The sequence below is a fragment of the Balaenoptera borealis genome (assembly GCF_965194805.1).
Source record: "Balaenoptera borealis genome assembly, chromosome: 8".
NCBI lineage: Eukaryota > Metazoa > Chordata > Mammalia > Artiodactyla > Balaenopteridae > Balaenoptera > Balaenoptera borealis.
Genome location: NC_138865.1, coordinates 119,785,656 through 119,799,153, shown reverse-complemented (window position 1 = coordinate 119,799,153; position 13,498 = coordinate 119,785,656). Strand labels below are relative to the sequence as shown.

Below are 13,498 nucleotides of genomic sequence, written 5' to 3'. Positions count from 1 at the left end.
TCAACTTCAACTTCAAGGTCAACTTCAACAGTGATAAGTCCTGTGGACATCCTGTACCTCTTAGAGGATGGGGTGAGGACGGCACCTCGCCTCTGTGGTCTCCACTCCTCAAACCCAGCACCGTCATGAGAAAAACCCAAGACAAATCTCAGTTGAGGAGCATTCCCCCAAATACCTGCCCAGTCTTCATCAAAACTGCCAAGTTCATCAAAAACAAGGAAAGTCTGAGAAGCTGTCACAGCTCAGAGGAAGTTAAGGAGACATGACTAAATGCAGTATGGTGTCCTGGATGGGATCCTGGAACAAAAAAGGACATTAGGGAAAAATTGATGATCTTAGAATGAAATGGAGTTTTGTTATAGTGTCCAAACCAGTGTAGTTACAAACGTTCCAATGTTGTTTCTTACTTTTGACAAATATACTGTAGTAATGGAGTAACGTAAGATGCTGACAATGGGGGAACTGGGTGCTGGGTGTGCAGGTATACTGGAACTCTGTACTATCTTTGCAACTTTTCTGTAAATTCAGAGCTATTCTAAAATTTAAAGTGCGTTTGCACAAAGCAGTTGGGGATATTCGTGGCTCTCTTTCTGGGCTCTCTATCTTACTCCATTGATCCCTGTGTCTATCCTTTTTCTATCACGTGGTCTGTGGCTCTGTAGTGTGTCTTGAAATTGGGCAACATGAGCCTTTTAGGAGGACGGGACTGGCATCATTTCCAGGTGCCCTGAGCCCAGGATGCTTCTATGTGTGGGCCTCGGAGACAGAGTGCCTGGGTTTGATCCCCAGTTCAGTTCCACCATTTGTTTGCTGTGTGACCTAGGGTAATTCACTTAACCTCTCTGGGCTGGTGTTTTTGTCTGTCCAAAGGGAAGATTACTGTACCTCCTTCACGGTGTTGCCTAAGGGTTAAGTGAGCTAACACAGCATGAATGCTGAGGACGGTGGCTTTGTAGGGCAGGTGCCTGACATGAAGGTTTTGCTTGCCCGGGCACCCACTTCAAAGACATCCATCCTCAATAAATACCTTCCCACTGCACAACTAGATAAAGAGCTCGGCCGCCCCTCTCATGATGTTCTTTTAGGAAATCCTGGGGGACCTAGGTAACCGACCTTCAAATGACCCCGCCTTTTCCTTCCTGAACCTTAATTCTCTCTCTCAGGTTTAAAATTTGCCAATAAAGAGTGACCCTGCAAAGCCCTAGGCACTGCACCCTGGATCCCTCAAAAAAGGCAGAACTCCCAGTTCATGCTCTCTCTACCTGTGACCTCGCTATGTGGGCTCAGACCTATGTGAGGCGTAGACCCTCCAGGACCCATGAGTGACAAGCCTTGTTTTTCCATTGTTCCCTGACGGGTGTTGCTGAGATGCATCTTGCAGTCAGAAGAACCACAAGGGTGGGTGCAACCCAACGCTGGCTCCGGTGGAGAAATGTCTGCGGGAGCTGCCACGAGAAGCAGGGGACCACGTGAGTGTTCCCTGGCCGGTATCCCCTTCCCAGCCAATAACATCGCTATGGATAGACTGAGACTGACACACAACAGCCTGGTGCACGGTGGTGTCCGCCATTCTTATCTGGGAGTTGGCACGTGATAAAGGTGGATTGAAGGGACGAATGAATGTAGGGTAGCCACTCGCCAAAGGCCCTGGTCATCGACTAGAGACCTCAGGGTGGGGGGCTTGCTAGCCAGGCACACAGGACCCAGGACGTGGCCCTTGTCCCTGTCCGTGATTGTGGATGGCGTGGCGAGCTCACCCTGCTCAGCTCTCGGGACTGTGGAAGGCCCTGGGCAGGGGGCCAAACCTCGGGGCCGTGACTGGACACCTGTGGGGGGGACTCACACCCGCCCCCTGGCTTTGTGACCTCATCACCAAAGAAAGACAGGTGCTGCGATCACTGAAATAAAAATAATAGGAATAAAACCAGAAAAAGCTGGGGAAGGAGCCCGGAGCCCCACTGTTCTTCTAGATGTGAGAGGACATCATTCTTTAGTGCTGTTTACTCATTAATCGTGCCATGGAAATGGGCTTTAAGATGCTGTAGAACATAAAATCACAGCGAGGTATCATGATGTCTAGCCAGATGGAGGAAAATGAAAATATCTGTCAATATCACGTGTTGGCAAGAATGTAAAGCTTTGGCATGCTTAACCTCTGCCAGTCGGAGTGGACATGGGGAAATGGGTGGGTACGATCTGGTAGAGCTGGAAGTGTGCCTGCCCTTGAGCTAGCGGTCCCACCCTTGGAAAAGCATCCTGATGGAGCCTGGGCTCGTGTGTGCAAATGCCCGTCGAGAGAGAAATGGTAAAGTGTGGTGTATTCATGCAAAGAAATTGCATACAGCACGAGAAGCCAGGAACAACAAAAACCGGGACCTACAAATCCCACACACATCCACACACGCATAAACTGAGCTCCACAAAACAACACGGATAAACCTAAAAACATAATTTTGAGGGGGAGAAAAACCCCAGACATGAAAGAATACTTACTGTATGATTCCATTTATATAACATTAAAACACAGACAAAACTAAACTATATTGTTAGGTCTGCATAATTAAATAGTAAAACTAAAAAGAAAAAGAAGGAAGCAATTACCATAAAAGTCAGGGTGGTGGTTATCTCTGGAGGGCTGAGAGGGGCCGTGCTCGGGAAGGTCAGGGCAGAGGCATCTGGTTGTTGGCAGCTGTCTGTCTTGACCTTGGTGGTGGATCCATGGCTGTTTGCTTTATAATAATGTATATATTCTTATATATCTTCAAAATAAGAATAATTTAAAACATTAAACGATATGGGAGAGCTGAAGCAATTTGAGTGTCCTTGGAAAAATATCCTAGAAAACAATTAAAGGAGGCCCCTGGTGGCTCTTGTCACAAAGCCTCCTGATATAGTAGAAAGAGTAAGATCTTGAGAACAAGATGGAAGAGGGTTTGAACCGTGGTGCTGCTACTTGTTAGACATAAGGCCCCCCAGGAACCTCAGTTCACCAATCCATGAAATGGGAACAAAAGTATGTACCTAGAAGGGTAGGTGCCCAATGCCTGGCCCAGAATCAACCTTGGCAGATGACCTCCATTATGGGAGATGCTGATATTATGACCAGGGTCCAGGTGGCCACCATCACTTTCTTCGGTACGTTGTTGCCACTTCCCTGTTGAGAGGTGGAGTTCGTTTTCCCTCCCCTGAATCGGGGCTGGCCCTGCGTGCACACTGACTGATGAAACATGGCAGAGATTGTGCCCAAGAACTTCTGCATCTGGCTGAAGGTCAGGCTGCAGGGGGAGCTTCTTGGGAGGGCAGGTTATCCCTGCGGTCGCAAAGCCAGCTCCCAGGAGACGTGGCTCCCTGGTTCATGGGGCGCCAGTTGTCTTCAGGTGCCTCTGGGAGCCTGGAGAAGGTGCACATAGGACCCGATCAGGGTGCGTCTTGCTAACAAGAACAGGGACGTTTCTGCCAAGTGTGCAGCCTGAGACTCCGGTCACAGCTGGGACAGTCATTAATCTAATTAGTTTCCAAGTATATCCTGAGGACGGGCTCTGTGCCTGGGCGCTGCCATAGCCCTGGGGATGCAGTGTGAAGGATTGGCCTCCACTCCTTCCCCTGCAGAGGTTACACCCATGGAAGAGCTCAGATGAACTCCACAGACGCTGGCTGGGGTGGGACCTCACCCCAGGTCTGGGGGCGAAGCTGAAGGAGGAGACACACCTCCAGCCACTGTCCTCCGAGCCTGGTCAGTGAGACCAGCAGAGGGACCACAGTGGTGGGGTGGGTATGGGGGGGTCGCGTCTTGCTGCGATGATGGACTCACGGCCAGACATCTCCACCTATGCCAGCCTGTGGGTGGGGTCAGGACGAACCGAATCCCATTGCCTTGAACCCACTGCTCACCTGTGAGGTCTGGCCCCTCGCCATGTAAACGGGTATAATCTCTCCAGAAGGAAACATGGCACACCTTCCCACACTGTGAGCATTCACGCTATACGGCCCGGCAAGCCCACGTCTAGGGATGCATCCTAGCATCTAGGGATGCATCCTAACCCCACCCTCTCACACGGATTCCAAGACCCATGCGAGGAAACGCTCACTGCAGCAGTGTTTACAGTAGAAAACCCTCAACCCTAGCTGAGCACTCACCAGTGAAGAATTGCTTACACAACTTTTGGTGCAGCCCCAGATGAAATCCTGGGAAAACAGCTGGGAAAAAAGAATGAGGCAGTGGCCCCAGGCTCATGGGTGGGATCCTCAGTGTCCTACAGATGTCATCCATCCTCACTTCATCTTTTCATCCGTTGGAATGCCAGTGCATTCTCAAGGAGGCTTGTGCTTGTTTTAACGACACTTGATAAACTGATTCTACCATGCGCATTGCTGAGCAAGGACCGGGGCAGGAATATAAGCAAAATAAGTCTGAAGAAGGAGGTGGTGTTATCTGCATTTTCAACTATTAAGTCTTATAAAGTGATGGCAAAAAAAAAGGGAGATTGGTGTAGCGGGGGGAGAAAAGGGGCCCAGTGGGTCAGAGCCGGGAGCCCGGGGACAGGTCCGCTCCCACAGGGAAACTCACCAAGTGGCAGAGGAGCAAGTGATCCTCAGGGGAGCCCAGACGACAAACGATGTGGAGATCATTGTTATCAGGGCAGTAAAGAGAGAAAATCAGGTTGTGACATCACATCACTCACAAATTATATATTCCAGACGGATTAAGGACCTGATGGATGAACACGTCAGCATTGCTAAAAGAGAAGGAAGGAAGCTATCTTGAATGATCTCAAGGTGTGGAAAGATTTCTTAAAGAAGACAACAAAAAGGATGCACAGACCCAAAAACGGTTTATAAGTTCATCTGGATTAAGATTAAAAACCTCTTATCATGAAACAATACCATGGGCAGAGTGAAAAGGCAAGCCTCAGAGCAGGAGAAGATATTTTCATCATACATGCAATAATGGATTAATATCCAGAATGCATAAATAATATCCCTGTATCCATATATCAAAAGGAAAAAGACCCCTTTCCTTAAAAAAGCAGGGAAATTGACAAAATATATGAATACGAAACTCACAGCAGAGGAAATCATTGTGGACGAAATAAAGAAATAAATGACTCATTCATTCCATAAAAGGAAGCTTGATCTTACCATGAGGTTGAGCCCTATGAAATAACATTTTCAGTCGGTCAGCACAACAGAATATTGGTGCTTTCCCATGGTTCTGTCCTGGTCATCAGGGAAGTCTAAGCTCCAACTTGGTGAGTGACCACTGCATACCCATGTGGTCATCAGACGTTCACGTCTGGTGATGCCACTTCCTGGTGAGAATGTGACACTTTCATACTCTGCCCTGTCAGCGGGGCTGACCTTGGGTTGCCACAGTGACCTTGGGAACAATTTGGTGGTATCTTGTGGAGTTAAAGATGCGTATATCCAATTCTCCTGTACTTATGAGAGGAGGTGAAATGGGGCTGCTGCTGTGGGAAACAGTCGGGCAGCTCCTCAAACAATTAAATGCAGAGCTACCATGTGACCCAGCAATTCCACTTCCTGAAATGAAGACACATGAGTGTTCTGAATTATCTGTAACAGACAGACTGTAGGAACAACCCAAATATCCATCAATTGATGAATGTGTGAATAAAATGTGCTATTTCCATATGATGGAATATTATGTGGCCATAAAAAGGAATGAAGAAACTGACACACGCTACGACCTGGATGATCCTGGAAAACATGCTGAGGGAAAGCAGCTGATCACAAAAGTCATATATTATATGATTCCATTTATGAGAACATCCAGAATGGGGAAATCCATAGAGACAGAAAGTAGGTTAGTAGTTGCTTAGGGCAGGGGGGCTGTGGTACTGGGTACGATAGCTAAAGGGTACAGGGCTTCTTTTTGAGGTGATGAAAACAGTATGATATTGACTGTGGTGATGGTTGCACACATCTGTTACTACACTAAAAACCACTGAACTGAACATTTTAAATGAGTGATTTGTATGGTATGTGAATTATACCTCAATGAAGATTTTTATTTTTTATTATTATTATTTTTTGGCGATGCAATGAGGCATGTAGGGTCTTAGTTCCCTGACCAGGGATAGAACCCAAGCCCCCTGCAGTGGAAGGGTGAAGTCTCAACCACTGGACCGCAAGGGAAGTCCCAGATGTTTGTTATTTTTTTAAAGAAAACAAGTTGCAGGCACATCACCAGGAAAGTGGATAAATAAACAAATGTGGAATCCCCTCAATGGGGAAGTCTTAGGTGGTGAAACTCAGTGAGTAAAAAGTTTCAAGCATTGAAGGAAAAGCTTTTGAAAAAATTTAACATGGATTCATTGTAAAAGCTTTCAACAAAGTGGGTATTGAGGGAATATATCTGAACATAATAAAAGCCACCTATGATAAGACCACACTAACATTATACTCAATGATGAAAAGATGAAAGCATTTCTCTATGATCAGGAATAAGACTAGGATGTCCACTCTCACCAATTGTATTCAAATTAACATTGATGTCATAGCCACAGCAATCAGACAAGAAAAGAAAATGAAAGGCATCCAACTTGGAAAGGAAGAAGTAAAACTGTAGCTGTCTGCAGACATCATGATACTATATATAGAGTCCTAAAGATGCCTTGGAACTATATTGTAACTAACAACTGAATTCAGTAGAGTTACAGGATACAAAATTAAGACACCCAAACTGTTGCATTTCTATACACTAATACACTAATAATGATTTGGGATGCAGTTCAGCTCATAACGCTCAGACCTCTGAACCCCAAGTTGTTTCTTTTTCACATGCAAAATGGATTGGCCCAAGAACCAAACTAAAACTCTTCCTTAAATTCCATTTCTCTAGAATCACTCTTTGGTAACAGTAGACTGATTAAATTAATTGACATTCATAAAATGAAATCCAGTACAGCAATGCCAATGAACGATATACAAATTTATGCAACTTTAAATTCACTAACAACGTGAGAAATGAAAAAAATCTAATACAAAAAAGTAAACACACCATTATTTTCTTTACTTTCACTACTTTTGTATTTTATATCATCTAAGTTTATATCATCTAAATTATATCATCACAGCAGTGGTTATCCTAGGTATAGTGACAGGGAAGGAACCAATGGGGGCGTCTCTGGGGTCTGACAATATCTCTTTGTTGACACAGGTGCCGCAAACAGAACTGTGTTCAGTTTGAGTAATTTCATTGATCCGTGCACTTAGGACTTGTGAGTGTATTTAAAACATTTTAAAATACATATCATCAAAAAAAAAAAAGGTTTAAGGTAACACTCAGGTTTGCACGCAGAGTTTAAAAGTCATGGACAATGGCTGTAGATCCTGGTCTGAGGGGTCCCCCTCCCCATCCACATAGACCTCCTAACCTCCATGGAACAGGTCCCATGCCCTGGGCTTCCTCAGAGCACAGCCACCTCAGGGTGGTCGGATGTCTCACCTGGGGGCTCAGGGCTCCAGGAGTGAGTGTCCCAGCAGAACAGCAGAGGTGCAGGGTCCTGTGACCCAGGCTTCAGGGTCACTTGCCTCACTCTCCATACTCTGTTGGTCAAAGCAGTGACAAGTCCACGGGCAAGGGATGTAGACCACATCTCTTGATAGACGGTAGTAAGGTCACATTGTAGAAGAGTGTGTGGGAAAGAAGGTGTTGTTGTCTCCACCTTTGGAAAAGATAATCTGCCACTTCCAGCTAGATGCACGTGGCCTCCTGGTTATTGGCCAGTGAGACAGAGATGGAGTAATAGTCTTTATTTCTCTCCCCTTCCTCCTTCCCTCCCTCCTTCCCTCTCTCCCTTCCTTCCTTCTTTCCTTCCTTCCTTCCTTCCTTCTTTCCTCCCTCTCCCCATCCCCTCTATCAAAAGATGTAAAAGAATAGATTTTCAGGAACCTCCTGTTGGATTCTACTAAAAAACATCAAAGGAAACACTAGCACAACTTTTAAGATCAAGGATTTTGTAGTCATCACCAAATAAGTGAGGCTGCTGATAGTTTTGGTTGCAGCTGTCTGAACTGTGGCATCTTTATGAGTCTCAGCCCATGGCAGATCTGGACTGACCTGGGTTAGGTCCCAGCTGGGGGAGTTGGTAAGTTCAGGTGCCCCTTACACTTCCCTTTTCTCTCCATTAGCAGGTTTTGCACTGACTTCCCTCCTTCCACACTTGTCCTCCTTACCACCAACACATCCCCGTGGAAGTCTTCTTGCCTGGAATGTGGCTTCAGAAGCTGTTTCCACCTCCTGTCCAGGCAGGGCAGCTCTGAGCAGCCCCCGCCCCAGTTGGGTCAGGCCCTTTCCTGATTACACTGCGTCCCACACACCCTAAGCAACCCCTTGAGTCAAACGTCTATGGTGCAGAGGAAACAGCTCTGGGCAGGGGTCAGGGCCCTGTGCTGTGGCCCAGGCAGTGTGACCTCAACATCACCATGTAACCTCAACCAGAGCCCTCTCCTGGGCCTCGGTGTCCTGAGGCTCATGAAGGATCTGGCCAGAGGATTGCGGGGTCAGCCCTGACAGCTCCCACAGGCCACAGCTGTGGTCTTGGGAGCTACGTGGTGCCTGAGCTAGCTTTCCTGGCCCTCAGAGATACTCTTCTTCTCTGTTTACCTCCAGATATCTGGGGGGCTGGGTTGCAGGACCCTTGTCTTGGGATTGATATGGGGTGGGCACTAATCCACCTCCACTTCATGTCAAGGAATTGAGTGAGGATGGGACAAGCACCAGGATCTTGGTGGCCCTGGACAGACTGTTTCCAAAATCAGGCATTTCCTTAAATTTTGTGACATTATTAGCTCCCTAGAGCACGGGGTCACCCCAGCCAACGCTAAGCCCAAGGAGTGGGTTTAGTCTGCTTGATTGATATTTAAATAAATAAATGTAAACACACACACACACATACACACACACACACACACACACTCCAAAAGTTTTTTTTTTTTTAATGTACTCGAACTGTGTTTTTTCTTTTTTTTTTTTTTTAAATTTATTTAAATTTATTTTTTATTTTTGGCTGTGTTGGGTCTTCGTTTCTGTGCGAGGGCTTTCTCTAGTTGCGGCAAGTGGGGGCCACCCTTCATCGCGGTGCACGGGCCTCTCACTATTGTGGCCTCTCTTCTTGCGGAGCACAGGCTCCAGACGCACAGGCTCAGTAGTTGTGGCGCACGGGCTTAGTTGCTCCGCGGCATGTGGGATCTTCCCAGACCAGGGCTGGAACCCGTGTCCCCTGCATTAGCAGGCAGATTCTCAACCACTGCGCCACCAGGGAAGCCCCCAAAAGTCTTGTTTGTAGCTACTGAGTCCAAATATTCAATCTATGGCTATTTTCTTTGGTGGAACCTTAAATAAAGGTCACATTTAGAAACCAAAGCTGACTCTGATCAGTTGAGGTTGATATTTTAAACAGCTACCCTAAAGTAACAGATTCAATTGTCACCAGACTAAGGTGCTTTAATACATCTGTTGATTCCGTGCCAGATTCTTACACAGGTACAGAGGTTGTCGACTGCTTGAAGGCTTAACAAAGGATTGCACACTTTTCAAGAAAAAAGTTTACTTGTGAAACGTTAGGATGTAGGAAATTCGTAAAGCATTTTGGCAAAAGACAAAACAAAATGAACAAACAACAATCTGGAGGGCATTATTCATTCAAAGAAAATGCAGGAGGAAAGGCAAAGATGACTGAGGAACAGAAGCATCGCTCGGGTGACCGTCACAGTGTCACTGTCTAGGTGCACGTCGAGGTCACCGAGATACCCATGTTTTTAGAATGAAAGGTGAGTGACAAACAGGGAAGACGCTCACCGAAAGTGAAACGAGAGTCTGTAAATAAAGACCTCCCTGAAAGTGACAAACCACATTTTCCAAAAGACAAAAAGAAAAATAGAAGTGGACAATTAATGAAAGAGGCAAGAGGAATGAAGGAGCCCTTCGGTCAGGATGATGGCCGGTGCTGGCGGCACTCAGCACCCTGCCCAGAGCCTGCACGTACGCGTGTTTGTGCAACAAGTCGCCTTTAGCAGTGAGAAGCGATGCTCAGAATGACAGGATAGCATATCGTGGTCCTCCGAGATCTTCTGCAGGTCGAGAAGATGGACAAGGACACCTGTCTGTGAAATCAGCCTGACCTGGATTTCCGGCAACTTAGAGTGTCAGGAGCTGTCAGGCGCTTAGAGCCTCCCAGCCCGTGTGTCCCAAATGTGGGTGACATTTCCACAGGCCCGCGGTGACCAAACTAAACAAAGACAGCTTTTTTTCCTAAAGCTCTGTTTACTCCATGTTCAGCAGTGTCCTTTATTCTATTGTCATGAGATAGAGGTGACATTAAATCGTGTTTAAAAGTTGGCTACTGCTAGGTTCTGATTTTTTAAAAAATGTTACTGATTGATAACGTTCCCACACCTGGCAGTCCCTAAGCTGAGCACCGTGAGGCTGCAGATGGGGCAGGGATGCTCCAGGGACGAGGGGATGCTGAGGAGAGAGCTAGGATGCTGGGCGTCTCCCGGGGTGACCCTGGATCCTCCCTGACTCCTCATTCTGACCTGGTGGGCGGGGCCCAGGAGCCCCGGAAGGTATTAGCGTTCAGGCTGTGGTGCCTATCCCTTTGGGGTTGTCAACACACTTAGCAGGTGGGGGCCACCCCTGAGAGGAGCCCTGGGCCATGCCTGCCTCATGGACCGGTCTCCTCCTGGCTGCTTTCACTGCAGTGGACGAGCTTTGTGGCCTCGGCCTCCACAACACTTAGGATGGAGGCCAGCACTCAGAGAGGTTGGCTGGAGGGGTGGATGCCGGTGGATGCCGGTGGATGGATGCTCACCACTCCTTTGAATTAATTAGATCGGCCAGTCTGGCTTTGGGAGACGTCTGAATAAATGGGCTAGTGTAAATGCAGTCTTCTGGCTTGGAGTGCATGTTGCGGACTTTGGAAAGGTATGTGTCGGTTATTGGAAATTGTCTCCTGGAGATCCTTAAAGGACCAGGCAGCAGAACAGCAAAGGACTGTTTGCTTCTGTGCAAAGAGTCAAGAGAGGCTGTGAGAGAGTGTCCGTGTTTTCTCAGACTTTCCAAAGGCTGTTTGGCTGTGGTGCTGATGGCATGAATTGCCTGTGAGGAAATGGTTTGTTCAGAAAAGGCCCAAGGTTTGCAAAAGCAGAATTAGTGTCACCCAAATTAGTGTTTGTGGTTTTGTTTTACTTAAAAGCATAGAGGCTCTAGGGGATTAGAACTACAGTAAAGCATCAGAGTTAAAGGCAATGGTTTTGGAACGAGAAATACATCCTCAGGAAGGAAGGATGGGGAGTTTGGGATTAACAGATGAAAAAGCTAGTATATATAGGATGGATAAACAACAAGGTCCTACTGTAGAGCACAGGGGACTATATTCAATATCCTGTCATAAACCATCATGGAAAAGAATATGAAAAAGTATATATATATATATACGTATAACTGAGTCACTTTGCGGTACAGCAGAAATTAACACAACATTGTACATCAACTATACTTCAATAAAATTTAAAAAAAAGAAATACATCCTCTAAGTGGCGTTGGGGCTCACCTGTAAGACGGAGCAGCAAGGCCTGTGAGAGGGGTTGCTAGGAGCCCACATGACGCTCGTAACTGGACCCGGTGCCCAGGGAGCGGCAGCTGTTGTTTCAGGTGCTGCTGGTGGGATTATTCTTTTCTGCACGAGCGGGTGGCAGTTCCTTAAGTACTGGGGTTCTTGAGCCTCTGTTCACCTAGATTCCAAGCCCTGTGATGTGGCTGGCAGGGGAATGATTTTAGACATCATGCTACTTGGGATCATGGCCAAAGAATCCCCGAGAGTCTAGGCGAGAGCGTCGTTTCTGCTACTTGCCCCAGTGTCTAGCTGGGCTCTCTCGCGTGTGGTCCGGGGAACCCATTAAGATGCCCCTCCTACATCCGGGTGTCTAAACCCGGATGATCTCCTGAGCACCTTCCCCGCAGCCCCTCAACTCCAGTCCTGTCTCATTTTCCCCCTGCGGCTGCTGTAACACATGACAACCCGAGGAGCTTAAAATAACACACATTTACCTGCTCATGGTCCTGAGGCCGGAGGTAGAAAATCAGTCTCACTGAGCTAAGATCAAGATGGTCCAGAGGGCTGGTTCCTTCTGGAGGCTCCGGGGAGAATTGTTCCCTTGCCTTTTCCACATTCTTTGGCTCACGGCCCCTCCTACATCTTTAAACACGTCCCTCTGACCTCTGCTTCTGGCCTGTGTCTTCTCCTCTGGCCTCCTGCCTCCCTCTTACAAGGACTCTTGTGATGACACTGGGCGCACCTGGACAATCCAAGTAATCTCCCATCTCAACATCCCTAATCGGATCTGCAGCATTCCTTTTGCGGTATAAGGTGACATTCACAGGCTCTAGCCGCTAGGATGTGGGATATTTGGGGCCATTATCAGCCAACCACATCCACCCACGTAGTTCCTGTCCTCCCGGAGGTTCCCAGGATGAGTGGTGTGTATGAAGGATCTCCCTCTGCCCTTCCACACCCCTGCGTGAGCTGCTGGTCAAAGGCAAGGCCCTGGGGACCCCACGTCCTTCCCTGTGCGCTGGCTCTCTCTTTCACAGACGCGTCAACTTGGATGCTCCCAGCTGATGCTGGGGGTGGGGTGAGAGGCGGATGGTCCAGAACACCCTGAGCTTGGCTGTGTGCCCTCTCCAGCTTCAGCAGCTTCCCCTCCCCTTCCTCATCCCAGTGCACCTCACCACCAGACCCTGAGCCATCTGTGCAGACTTGGGGTTGGCTTCCATCCTTGACACAGAGCAGGTGTGGATAAAAGATTTGTTCAACGGCATTGAATTGATGGGGTCCTCTGGGCCCTCCCCCTGGCAGTGGGCTTGGGGTTTGGGGGTGTCTGTGGTCAGGTAGCTGCAGGAAATCAAGGAGATGAGCTCTAGAGAAGCCTCTCTGGGACGCCCCTCCAGCCGACCAGGGGGGCAGGGAAGCCGGGGGTGAGTCTCTTCTCTAAGACTCTGTATAGAATCCAGGGCAGGGGTGTGGTCATGACTGACCTGACGGCCCATAGCCAGCTCTGAGCCTGAACACTACAATCATGGACTTGAAGCAGAAAGAATGGGTGAGGAACAGGTGTACGAACTAAATGCAAACCTCAAAGTGCCAGACGATATTTACAACACGTAAAATTGATACAGGACTTGAATTCAGAATATATAAAACCTCTGGCAAATCTCTAAGAAAAAGATCCAAATCCCAATTGAAAAGTGGGCAAGAGACTTCAACAAGAACTTGAGAAAAGAGGTTCTTCAGAGGGCTGATAAACCTCTGAAAAAGTGCTTCACCTCACGAGTAATCAGGAAGATGCAGGTTAAAATCACAATGAAAATCATTGTGGTCCATCCATACAATGGAATATTATTCAGCCATAAAAAAGGAACGAAGTACTGATACATGCGACCACATGGGTGAATCTGAAAAATGGTATGTTAATT

The 13,498-nt window shown here is 47.5% G+C and overlaps 1 long non-coding RNA gene across 1 annotated transcript in view; it reads left to right on the top strand.

The window, feature by feature from the left end:
• Positions 1-1,355: 1,355 nt before the first annotated feature.
• The window catches only part of LOC309633898, a 36,712-nt gene continuing 24,569 nt past the window's right edge, over positions 1,356-13,498 (top strand). Inside the window, exon 1 of the long non-coding RNA XR_014247751.1 lies at positions 1,356-1,469. This is a non-coding gene — a long non-coding RNA (uncharacterized lncRNA). The remainder of the gene's footprint in view (positions 1,470-13,498) is intronic.